Source organism: Amblyomma maculatum, chromosome 10 (assembly GCF_055883805.1).
Source record: "Amblyomma maculatum isolate TAMU_Amacu chromosome 10, ASM5588380v1, whole genome shotgun sequence".
In the NCBI taxonomy this organism is placed as follows: Eukaryota; Metazoa; Arthropoda; class Arachnida; order Ixodida; family Ixodidae; genus Amblyomma; species Amblyomma maculatum.
In genome coordinates this window covers 139,143,687-139,157,546 of record NC_139353.1, presented here as the reverse complement: position 1 = coordinate 139,157,546, position 13,860 = coordinate 139,143,687, and positions in this window count along the sequence as shown.

The window sequence follows — 13,860 nt, the reverse complement described above, 5'->3', positions numbered from 1 at the left end:
CGACCTCTTTATGCAGCGATGAGTAGCGCCACGAGAAGGCGTTGTGGCACAATCCGGGGCAGCGGGGTCTACTGCGGTTATCCTCATGTTGGCGTCACAGATCTGAAAACAAGTCCAACAGAAGCGTACTACTCGTTAACTTCTATCTGGGTGCACACTACCCGAGCAGTGCATGAAGAAAGATGTACTCACTACTGACCTCGAGATCGAGCAGAGTCGCCACCTTGCGGCTCAGCAGCGAAAGTGTGGATGCGTTTTCGCGTCGCGTGCCAGCCCGCAGTGATTTACGCGCGCATGCGGCGTGTACAGGAGTGTTTTTGTTTGTCTCGCGGTTCCTGTGCGCTTTTGCTTACCTTTATGCCTCTCGAAAAATAAATATGAACAGTCTATAACCCCACGCTTCAATAAAAAAAATATACTTGTCCGTATCGAGCATGTCATGCTTGGATAAGGACATCATTCATCGCGGTATTCGGCGCTTGATTCTTCGACATGCAATGTCTCAAATGAAGTGGTACTGTCGTTATCGCCGTGTTAAAGTAAAACAGGTCGCTGCCGTCAATAAAAGTTAATACAAACGCTCAGAAATCGCATATTCCCGTTTTTGTTTGGAATCCCGCAGCTACTGAAAGATACGCCACCGCAGACTGATTCATATAGCATAATGCAGTTTGAACAGACCACTCTATGCCTACTATGCCTTCTGTATTCACGATGGAGTTGCGTGAGTACTTTTTTGTTTGCTTTTAAATCTCTGTCGCGGTGTCTCAATGGTATGGCCGCTCGACTGCTGGTTTCGAGAACGGGGATTCAATCACAACCGTTTCGAAAGGCGCTACTTTGCTGTGGGATTCTACTGCACAATAAACAATCCCACGTGGTAAATGTGGTGTTAATAATAAAAAAACGACACCAAAACCAGCCTTTGCAATCATCCGTCATAGTCGATGCCGCTTTCATGCGTTAAACCCGGGCCAATATGCATTTCTTTTCTTTTTTTTTTGTTGTTGTTGAAGGCTTCCGTGCATCCGTAAAAGTTTTAGTGAGAACATTTTGTTTTAGACGAATGTTCGAGAAACCTATTCCCTGCACCTAATTGTTGCCCTAAATATTACATATACACCTAGGTTAACGTACTTTACTAGAACAAAACAAAACGTTGCGGGCTAGTTGGTTCATCGCAAGGGGGAACAGCGCAAGCTAAGCACGGACAAAAAGGGATGACGAGACACACACAGCGCTGACTTACAACTGAAGGTTTATTTCAGACACGTCGGTAAATATACAGTTACATCAAGGGATACAACAACAACCTGGTTGAGAACAGTCATCGCCATCAGAAAACATACAGTTAAACACAGATCATCCAGCTCCCGATAAGAACTGCAATTCTTTATCTATAAGGGCTATTTAGGGGGTGCTGACACAATGTTCTTTAAGATGCGCAATGTTTAAAGCTTCAATAATCTCTCGCGTGATTTTGTCACCACACCTGCTTATCACGCTCGTGTTGCCCAACTCAGGGGTGCATTTGCAATCTCGGCAATGAATGCCCAGATGGCCCGAGATTCGTTGCGTAACATTGTGATTGTGCTCGGACAATCTCTTGTTGAGGCATCTGCCGGTTTGGCCTACATATGCATGGCCGCAAGACAAGGGGATGGAATATACAACACCCTGAGCACAGGAAACGATCTGGTCGCGATGATTAACTGTGCATCCTGATTGCCTACGACCAATCTGATTAACGCGCTTGCAGAGGCTGTACAAGCGATTCGGGGCTGAAAATAAAACGTCTGTTCCTACTCTTTTTCCTATTTTTCTTAAGTTGTGGGAAATCCCGTGTACGTAGGGGATGACCGCGATCTTGCCCTTATCTCTGATTCTTGTTTCGTTTGCTTTCAACAAGGCCTCAGCCACTAAGGTTATGAGGGTTAGCGGGTATCCAGCCTGTAGTAGTCGGCTCGTCTGGGTTAAAAAGCTGTTTTCCAGTTTGTGGTTGCAGGATTTTTTGAATGAATTGTCAGAACATGAATTGATGATACTACGCTTAACTAACTTATAGTGTGCTGAGTCAAAAGGAAGAAGTGATTTGTTGGTTCGAGGCTCAAAGGCCCAGCACACGTGACTGGGGTTAAAATAAATTTCCAATTCTAAAAACCGTATGAAGCTATTAGTAGGAAGTTCATGAGTGGCAATCAATGGGCTCAGAGTGTTTGCAAAATTGCTAAGAACTTTGGAAGTTTCGGAAGAGAAGACGTCCTGTTCACACTGTAACAACACAAGATAATCATCCACAAATCTAAAGATTTGTTTCACATTGCTTCCCTGAATGTACCTGAGTAGCGCTCTATCTTTCATGGCCAAGTAAAGATCACTGAGGATGGGTGCAATGGATGAACCAATACAGATACCATTCTTCTGAATGAAAAGTGAACCGTTCCATTCCGCGAAGGTGGATCTCAGGTATGTTGACAATAGCTCAAGGAAGCCGGCAGTTGAGACACAACTCGCATTCTGAAATTTTACAGCTCCATGCTGGTCAATACAATCCTTAATGCAATTAACTAAGTCGTCATGGGGGATGGAATAATATAAGTCCTTTACGTCGATAGAACATCCTGTCAATGTCAATTCGGAGTTAGCTTTTAGAAAGTCAACCACAGGTCCTGCATTTTTTACCAAAAATGGGTCGTCAACAGTTAGTAGCTTGAGTTGTCTCTGTAAAAATAATGCAACAGACTTCTGCCAGGTCTCCGTCTCTGAAACTATTACACGAAATGGACGATCCACCTTATGGGTTTTTACCGAGAAAAACATCTCCAAGCTCAGGTGTTTGCTGCTTTCGATCGCACTACACAGCTTTCCTAGACTCAAATGTTCACACACTTTCTTAGCTCTGGTTTTTACCTTCTTTAAGGACACATTGCTGCACTCATCGAAGGACGTACCGATGGCTTCAAGGGCTTTTTCTATGTACAGTCTTTTTGACAAAACCGCAAAGCCCCCTTCCTTGTCCGCAGGGAGGATGCACAGCTGAGTTTCTTTGAGGTAGGTCACAGTCTTCCCCGCAGGCAGCGTCATGCTAGCCGACCTTCCACGGTTCAACACGTCCACTCCTTCAGAAACGCAGCGATCCAACTCAGTTCCCGGCGCTACTCTGGAAACTTGTCTGACCATTCTCAGGAGTTCCGGAGCAGATCGCTTTCGCTCCACTGCGAACTTGGGACCGCGAGCTAGAACGTCGTGGACATCGTTGGGAATCATGGCACCGTCTAGAAGATGTACTTGGTTTCTGCTCGAGGGTGGCTTTCTCGGCATAAGCGTTCGAAGTCGAGTAAGCATGAGCTGCCAAAGGGATTCAGTTCTCCTGTCTAAGAGTCGGAAGAAGTGCCGGCATAACGCACCCGAGCTGCCATTAGGCTTGAAGGCTTGCAGCTGTAACCACACGTGATCCTTGAATAGACGCTGTTGTCTGTGCAATTCCGTCCGCACTAGTTTGCACAAACGGATACCATGTCCAGCTGAAGGTTGGACATGCTACTTTACTAGTAGTCTATTAGTAGTCTAGTAGCCTAGTCTAGTAGTCTAGTAGCCTATTACTAGTAGCCTGGACATAGGCTACTTTACTAGTAGCCTATTATAATAATTATAATCCCTTTTCGTGAAAGTGCTGTCTTCCGAGCAAACTCGTCGTTTCTGACAAGAGGAGTCAAACAGCTTCATGCGGGCTTAAATATCAGTGTTTAGTTCGGGAATAAATACATATTTATAGTCGCATGAAAAGATGACCTCCATTTCTTTCGGAATAGTTTTATATCCGGCATCTGTTTTGGAAGCAACCCTAATATTTTACTTCGCATAAGATTTATTCACTGCTAAATAATCAGTGATAAAAAAAGTTTCAGCCTGTAAAATCGCTTCCCAGAACATGGCAGTCCCCATGCGCAGTTTATAACGAAGTCTTCGCATCGAGTAATTGGTAGCTTGCACTTTAACGTTACTGGAAATTAATCGCTGATTATTGTAAATTCTGTCATGTGTGTAAAAGTTCTCTCACACGGTAAAATTTATTGGCATTGCAAAACAAAATAATTACACTACTAATTTACCGTTATTTATTAACATCACACACATCAGAAATCCCTTATACTTCCCTCGGTTTCAGGAAATCATTTACAGCTAGTGGCGCATGCAGTAATACACTATTACGTTCTATGACAGTTGCCACAAAAAGCATCTCGGCAAATTCAATCCACTCAGCGCTGTACCTGTGAACAATCAGCTTTCCTGTGCGGCGAGGTTTCCTGTATAGTGTCTGCGTGATCTCATTTTTGGGGAATACTTGTGCGTGGTTGTCTGGGCCAGAGTTGATGTGCACTCAGTCTAAAGCCACTCGCCATGCAGTGCGCTGCCAATGCTATATTTAACCTGCTTAATCCTCAAGTCAGGTACGATATAATGAACCAGGCTTTCTCGATTCAATCTAAAGTATTGCAGGTATCTGCGTGGGCTTGAAACTAAATTCGCCGGTCTCACTCGCATGAGACACGCGCAAACTGTTTAAAAGTCGATAAGAAAAACAAACCTGTCATTAGGCAGGCCCAAACATTAGGCGCGTGAGCGCGGTACAGCGCAAGAAAAGTGCGAAGTAAATCTGGACGTCTGGTGGTTGCGTGCTTTGTTTTCCTTAAATCCGCTCTTCTTCTGCTGCATTGGCGAAGTCCTTGGATCTTTTTTTGCAATATTGCAGAGATGCTGCGCAAGACACGTTTTCATCGCCAACAAACCCGCCGTAAACTCGGAAGCAGACCTACGCAGCGCGCGTTTCTGCGAGCGCCGCCGGCTGCCGATCCACACTACCGGAGTGATGGTGGCGCCACCTCTACGTCGATCTCGCGGCGAATAATGGTGTTAAGGGCGTAGTACACCTTGCGGCTCCAGAAAGCGGCTTTATTTGCAGCATTACACCAGGGCGCTCTGATGGCAATGAGCGTGCCGTCGACACAGCCGACAACGCCGGGGATGCTGCCGTGGCGAAGGAAGGCTTCCTTCGCCGCTGCCTTCTCCTCGTTGTATACAGGGAACCGCACTCAATTCCTCTGTGCGCCAACCTTACAAATAGCCCCCGCCACCCATCGCACACACTTGCTCACCGTCGGCTGCGCAAAGCTGATTGCCAACGGAGCTTGGTAGCCTCCCGTGGCGACAAAACGCAGCGCACACACTACCTGCCGCCGCACTGACAGCCCACCCGGCCGCACACTTCTCAGTTCATCAGCGAGTTTGTCGCACAGCCACTCCGCTCTCACCTTCTCGAGGCGGAACACTCGTCGAAGCACGTCGTCGGCCAAGTCAAAAGGTTCTTCGTACACCCTCCTTCGTCGTCGCGTCGACGCCGTCACGACCGCCTCAAAAGCACGCCGACCACTGCATAAAGGATGGCGTCAATTTTAACTTTGTGAGCGCTCACAAAATAATTGTGAGCGGCTCGCGTCGCTCACAACTCCCGCTCACAAATGGCACGTAGTCGACGTCATCACTTCAATTGTGTTCATGACGTAAAAAGAAGACGTCGATGACATGTGGAAAGGCCTCTCCCGCTGTTTTGCCGCTTGCCAATAGAAAGATTGTGAGTGTGAGCCGTCTGTAATTTGGCCCCTGATTTGCATTCTTCTTAAAAACTGCAGTGAGTGTTTTTCGTCCGCGTCGAAGATGCGACAGGCGCCGTTGATAAAGCAACGCAATATCACAGAGAAACACATTCGGCCTCTTCGTCAAAACGGCTATCATGTATCGCCGCCAGAACCCCAAGTCATCCGGGAGCATATCGATGAAATGCTTCGTGAAGACGTCATCCAACCATTGAATAGAACCCGTCGCCATGGTAACGAAGATAGACTGGGCACTTCCTTTCTGCGTCCATTACGGCCACTTGAACAGCATAACGAAGGATGGTTACCCTCTTCGGATCGACAACCCGGACGGGCTCTGCAACGCAAGGGACTTATCTTCGGTGGATTTTAAGTGTGGCTACTAGTAACTCGAGGTAGACGAAAGAAACCGCGAGAAGACCGCGTTCATATCCCCAGACGGCCTTTTGGAATTTAAGGTAATCCTATTCGGCCTCTGCTCCGCAACCGCTATGTTAGAGCGAGTAATGGATACCGTACTGGTTGGTTTGAACGGGCATATTTGTCTAGTGTACAGCTAGAATCAATATGAAAGGAAACACGGGACACCGTGCCGCTTGATACTACCAGCGCATTCTAACGAGCGCTCTCGGCATTATTGCGAGAGAGAGCGTGCCGTTATTGCGGGGTGTGGTGCAGTTAATGCAGCGGGTGCACCCCCTTTACGCAATTTTGCCGTGTACTCAAGACGCCGATGCCGCAAACGAGCAAACTTCACATGTTTGGGCATCTGCTTATCGGATAATTGATGCCGATGGGCCGCACGTGCTCTGAAAAAGTTTTCGGACGCTGCAGCCCGTCTCCTGTGCGTTTCTTGCTCGCCATCGCGTGTGCTCTTCTATAAACATTGAGTGTTCATTGGCTCGAGTCGGCTGCTCGGTCGGTTGCGACCGGCGTGCCGTGGGTGCTTTGAACGCGTGTCGCAAGCCTTACTGCGACGTCGTCGGTTCTGTTTCTTTTCGCCTCCTCGTCGCGGCGATTCTGTGAACTGGTCGTGCTCAGTTGCGTGCTCGGTCTGCTGAGACTGTCCATCGCGCCTTTCGTGATAGGGTTCGCTCGTCGCCGCGACGTCATCGGCCCTGTTTCCTTTCGTCTCCTCATACGGCGGCTCTGTGAACAGGGGCCGGATTACGCACCGCTTTCAAACGGATCGCTCTCAAAGGCCTATGTCCGATTTGTCAGTTTTGACCGATGGCCATATTGCTTTTCTGCGTCACCAGTGGACGTCATCAGACGTCATGAACACGAAAGAAATGATGACGCTGAGCACCTAAATATGACCACCAATCCGCCTTTTGCGCGAGTTTTCTGCGCATGCGCGAAGTCGTAGCGGAGACCGATGGAAACACATTGGATCGTGTCGACGGCGTTTCTCGGCGCCGCCAGTGCAAGGGGGCTGGCGGCACCGGGAGGCACGGTGGCCGTCACAGGCTTGGCAAAGCGATGCCAACCACATCTGCCGCGTACGGTTGCCACTCTTTAAGCGTGCCTAGATGCAAGACGCGGTTTTTCAGGTTTCCCTTGCCGGGCCGCGGCCAACAACGACGCGAAGCTACAATTAGGGCCACCAAGCGTCAAGATGTGAATGGCTGACCTTAGCAACAGACTGCGTACTCTCGACTGTGCGAAAAACACTTCTTTATAGGTATGTATGCATCTAAAGGAAATGTGCATGATGAAAGGTATCTACCGGAGTTTGCACCAAGCCTGTAACCCACCAGTGATAGCCGCAATGAGATTTGTTCGGCGCATCTGATGGCGATGTATTTTGTCGTTTTTTTTCTTTATGTGCGAAGGGGCCGGGTAGCGCAGATATCACAGGTGGCTGTATGCGCTAGACCGTAATAATCAGCATGTGTTATCGCGACTGCCGCCTGACTAAAAAGAAAAAAAAAAACATTGGGCGTTTGTTGTGATGCACCGCCGTTAGCGAGCCGAGGGTTGAGCTGGTCATGAGGCTCGCGAACGGCAGTGGATTAAAACGCCGTATTTTTTTTTTCTTGTTATTGAGGTGGCAGTCACGATAAAACATGCTAAATATTATGGCCTAGCGCAAACAGCCGCCTGTGATATCTAAGCTGCTTAGCCCTTTCGCACATAATGAAAAGGGACAAAATACATCGCCTTCAGGCCCCGGTGCAACTAAAGCAATCACGCACCGAAGAAATCCTCATTGCAGCTATCACTGGTGCGCTACAGCCTGGGTGAAAACTCCAGTAGGTACTTTTCATCATGCATATTTCGCTTAGATGCATACATACCTGTAGTATCTGTGTTTTTGCCGCTCGGATCATATGACGCACTTTACACTCTTGCACGACGCACAGTATCTCTTTTTTAAATTAAGCGCTTGCCTTCGTGCACGCCAAAGCATCCGGATTTTGTTCCTTTGGTGTACGCAATCAGATGCACTTCGTTAGGGAGCTTGATAATCGTCGTCTTTGTCCAACCGTTTGCAACGGCAAGGAAACCGCCCGGCACAATAAATGAGTCTCCTGGAGGGTTCATGCTCGTTCATTTGCAGAGTGGATCGCTCTGGACGTAGAACAAGGTTGCTTCCTGACCGAGATGCGCATCCGATATGTAGGAGATGCACATGTGTCACCAAGTTGTTGATTCCGCAGAAATCGCGGCGGAGGCAAAAGAACGTTGTGGATCCTTTCACAGCAGAATGACCATTCTCTGCGCACCGAGAACCTTTTCACCACTGCGACCACATTTCTCCTGACTCCTGAGGGCAGAAACGAGCTACAGCGCTGAATCATCTATTGCCAGAAAAATGCAGCGCGTTTCCTGCAGGTGTGCAGTCCGGCCGGGACAATCCCCTTTTCAGGGGGTGTGTATATGTGCCTCTCTGCCGAGCTTCGTAGATGAAATCCTATAGCTGCACGGTTGTAGATGACGCGAGGAGGAAGCGACGCCTATTGCACCATCCCGGCGCTGCAGTAACCGCATTGTGCTCGGTAACTCAAGACACCCCGCGCATATGCGCCGCTCGATGTCACAGGAGACGATCACCTAGCTCTGCAGCATCAACAAACTCTGGCTGCTTTGCCCTTTGCGATCCCGCTCTCTCTCTCTCTCTGCCCCCGCGCTCTCCTGTCTGCCGAAAACCTGCCCGCTCAGAGCATCTCATTCTGTCGCGTCGAACATGGCCCGGGCTGCACGCTCTTACAATACGAAGATAGTATATGCGTACGTGCGTTATGAGTGGATTGTGAAAACGCTCTACATTCCCCCATACTGCGTGAACATGATATTCTGCAATCACTGTCACTACTTTACGCTCCGAGGCCAAAAAAGGGGGGAAGCTTTCGCTTTCTACCTGCGTTGGCGTGGCCATTTCGTATGGTGCGCTTTCGCGTCGTCTGCTACACTGCCGTCCAGTTTGTTTCCCGCCCGCTCCCGCATGATGGCGCCACATCCTCGCGCAAGAGTGACAGTTGACAGCCGTGTGGTGCGGACGCGTGTTCCATCGCTCCTCCGATTGCACGTACCGGAAACGGACGGACTGGCGACAGCGGGAGCTTTCGAAGCGGCAAATAGATGAGTTCTTTCTTTTATTAACTTTATTTCTTTTTCAGCTAGTTAGGTTAGGTGCAGCCTAAAGAATAGATTTTAGCTCTTGGTCCTAGCGGCCTGGTTTTTCGTGCCGGAAGCTAGGTTTTCTTGGCGTTCATGCTTTAATTATATTGTCTAGATAAATATTTTTCTTTCTAGGCTATTGGCATTCGCAGATTTGGTTTTTAACGCGTGTTTGCTAGTCGTTTCTTGTGTCTTCTTTTGGCAATTTGTATATTCTAAGAATTCGTAACAGTTATAGTTCAGTCGATGAGCGCTTAAGATGTGCAATCAAAAGAAGGTAAAGTGTACTCAGTGTGAGGCGCAGGTTAATCTCAAAGAAACGCGTTTTGATTCTGTAGGTGAAGCGGAAGGCAGCGACTTTTTGTGTCGATGTTGCGTACTGAATGCACGTCTAGATAGAGTTGATCAAGAAAGGGGCAGTTTAGTGTCTCGTGTGGAGGATTTAGAAAATGAAGTACGTTTGCTAAGGACGGAAAATCAGAAACTGCTTGGACAGCTTACTCAGATTGAAAAGAAAGGGGCCAACTTTGTCCTTGGAACCAACAAGGACGAACATTCCAATGCGGGCCACGTGGCAGGGGCCAGCACTGGCATGGAAGGCATAAGCAAATTAGGTCAGGCGGATCCGAACCGTCAGAGTTATTTAGAAGCAGCTAAGACACCGGAAAAAAAGGAAGAAGTAAGGAAGAATGAAAATCCCAGAGATAAGGACACAGATAACCGAAAGCAGCAGCCAACAGTTGGGAGAGGGAGAGAGAAGGCCCAGGTGCTTATCGCCGGACATCCTAACATGAACAGGTGCAAGCGAGATATCTTGGAACGTGTAAGGGGTGATAAGAGAGTGTTGGTTGGAGCCTTCCCAGGGAGAACAATGAGGGCTGCACTAAAAGAGAGTAAAAATAGGCTGTTGAAGGATTCCACAGAGCGCAGTATGGTAATAGTAGCCGCGGGTCTAAACGATGTCCTAAATGGTGACGCTGCAGGAGTGGTGGAAAGTTTAGCTAAGGGAGTTGACGAGATCAGGGAGATAGCACAGCAGACGCAGATAGTTGTATGCACAGTACCAGAGGTGCTAGGATTGAACGGAAAGATCGAAAAGGACGTGGTGACAGTTAATCAGGACATAAGAAAGTTAAGCCTGGAGAAGCGTTTCGAAGTGGTTGAGGTAAACAGGGAGGTACATAAAGCAGGTTTTGGTAGGGCTTTTCAGCGAGATGGCATTCATTTTAACAGAAGGGTCGGAGCAGAGATCGGCTGGTGCTTGGCAGGCAGGGCTGTAGCTTTTTTAGGGGGTCCGCGAGGACTCCGTGCACAGAGGTAGTTCGAAGTGAAGCAGAAGAAAGTGTAATAATGGAGGCTGAGCCCCCAAGAATGGCAAAGAGTAGGTCGAGAAAGAAAAGTACAAAAAAGAAATTTAACACTAGGATCAGCTACATAAACATGCAAGGAGGTAGAAAAAGAGCGAAATGGCTAGATATAGAACAGCAGTTGAAGGATGACAAAATAGGTGTGTACGCTCTTTGCGAGACTCATCTCAGGGATCTAGAAGATCCGCCGTTTATTGAAGGCTACGTCTGGGAAGGGTGCAACAGAACGAGAACGGAAAGAAAGGGTGGAGGGGTAGGTATGTTGATACACCAGGGAACAAATTGGCAAAGAATTAAATCATCTTGTAAAGAACATATCTGGGTTTCAGGAACCATTGCCGGCATAAGGACATGACTAGGGGTAGTTTATTTAGGAACAGGCCATCAGTGCTGGCAAGAAAACATGGATCTTGTTGAATGTCTCAGTGACGATATAAGCCAGTTTGGAAACGGGGCCAATATTATTCTGCTGGGGGACATGAACGGCCACATCGACGATCTCGATGGATACACGGATTGTAACGGGAAGCTAATGCTAGATTTCTGCGAGCGACACGATCTAGTTATAGTAAATAGAGAAACAAAATGTGAAGGCCAAATCACGTGGGAATTCCGCAACAGGCAGACGACCATTGACTATTGTCTAATGTCGCAGGAAATTTATAGCAAGGTCACAAAAATGGAAATAGACGAAGAAGGGGAGTGTAGTCTGGGAAGTGATCATTAACGTTTTAGTCTGCAGATGGGGCCCTTGATGAAAAGAGAAATGGAACTTAGACAAAACGTAAACGCAAAATTAAACGACGATCAAATAGCGCAGATAGCTGCAGACATAGAGGAAGCAATAGAGAAAAACCCCATGGAAGACTGGGATTATGAACAGGTAGAACTACTCATAAAGAGTAAAATTCAGGAGGTTAAAGTACCAAACCGCTGGAATGGAAAGAGGAAGCCACGGAGCTGGTGGAATAAGGAAATCAGGGAAGCTATTGAACAACGACGGGCTGCTTCAAGGGAACACCGAATGGCAAAGAAAGCACAGGCTTCTCAGGAGGAGATCGACCAAAAATGGGAATCATATCGACAAAAGAAACTTCAAGTGCAGGCCCTCGTGCAAAGTAAAATAAGACAGTCCACCGACCGCTGGATGGCTGATATACACGATGCCTCTAGAGGCGGAGCAAGAAAATTCTGGAACCATATAAGCTGGCTAGGGAAGAAGAATCAAAGAAAGCAAGATCGGATTCAAGATAACGAGGGAAATTGTTTAAAGGGAGACAATGCAGTGAACTACATTACATCAGTTATAGCCCAGTCATTTAAGAACGACGATGGGGTAATCTCCGCAAATCAGGAAGCAACACAAGGTAGCAGAATACAAAGCAGCTTAGAACTGACCAATCTAAACTGGAAAAAGGCAGAAAAAAAATGTTCCTAAAAACACATCTACAGGAATAGATGGAATTCCGATCAAGCTGATTAATGAACTCGGTCCAAAAAGTAACGAAACGTTGTTAAAAGCTTTGGAAACAGTCAGAGCGAATAAGCAAATTCCGGACAGCTGGCGGCAGAGTAAAATGAATTTGATTTATAAAGGGAAAGGAGAAAGGATGCACATAAAATCCTACAGGCCGATTACCATAACATCTGTAATGTACAGGTTAGCCATGCAGGCGGTGAAATTAAAGGTGCAAGCACGGGTTGAACGTAAGAAGATACTCGGAGAACTTCAGAACGGCTTTAGAAATGGTAGGCGCTTAGATGATTGCCTGTTCGTGCTTACCCAATGCATCGAAATATCTAGAGTGGAAAATAGACCTTTGTATTTGGCCTTGCTGGACATACGACAACGTAAGCAGGGAACTCCTGTGGAACATATTAAAAGAAGAAGGTGTCAGTTATGAGATAATAGAGTTCCTACAGGAAATATACCGGGATAACAAAGTAGAAATTACGTGGGAAGGGATAAGAAGTACGGAGGATGTCAAAGTATGCAAAGGATTAAGACAAGGCTGTCCTCTATCACCGGTGCTGTTCATGCTTTATATGATAAACCTGGAACGGAGGATACAAGACAGTAACCTAGGTTTTAACCTGTCATACAGATTAGGTGGAAAGGCGGTAGAGCAGCGGCTCCCCGGTTTGATGTATGCAGACGATATTGTGCTGCTAGCTGAGAGTCTGGAAGAATTGCAAACTCTAGTTAAGTATTGCGGAGACGAAGGGGACGCTCTAGTCTTCAGTTTCAGCGCAGTTAAGTCGGGTCTGATGATTTTCAACGGATCATCTGATCAGGGTCTTAAAATTCAAGGCCTTGAAATACCTAGAGTAACAGAATATAAGTATTTGGGGCTATGGGTAAACGAAGGATTAGCATACAATGGAAAGCATGAGCAATCACTTAAGGCCAAAGGGCGAAGGAATGCCGGGATAATGAATCATAAGGCATTGTGGGGATACAATAGGTAGGAGGTATTGAGGGGTATTTGGAAAGCAATTATGGTGCCCGGACTTACTTTCGGAAATGCGGTTTTGTGCCTAAAATCAGAGGTACAGTCGACATTAGAAACAAATCAGAGATCCGTTGGACGATTAGCACCAGGTGCCCACGGCAAAACTACAAACGAGGCGGTACAGGGAGATATGGGCTGGGCATCTTTCGAAGTACGGGAAGCTCAGAGTAAAATATTATATGAGGAACGCCTGAGGAAATTGGACAGTAACAGATGGGCAGCTAAGGTATTTAAATACCTGTACCTAAAAAGCGTTGACTCACAATGGAGGAAAAGAACTAGGAAAATAACTAGTAAGTATGCTAGTAACAAGGACGGATAAATAAAGAGCATTAAGCAACAGGTGAAAAACACAGAAGGTAAAAATTGGGTAAATTCGATGGAAAAAAAACAGAGTGTGGAATTATACCGAAAGTGGAAAATGCAGATCAGGAAGGAAGATTTCTTTGATAACTCAAGAGGCAGTGCCCAACTTTTTGAAGCTAGATCAGGGTGCCTTAGAACACGCAGCTACAAAAAGAAGTTTAACAATGGAGATGACGCATGTGCTGTATGTGGAAACTCCAGTGAAACAATTGACGATATTATACTCGAATGCAATGGTATCCAACCGGAAGTTGATGCAGGCGCAATCACTGTTCCTGAAGCTCTGGGGTTTAGAGATAACAGTGGCCGGGTGAATAAACCGGAGGTGGAAACTAG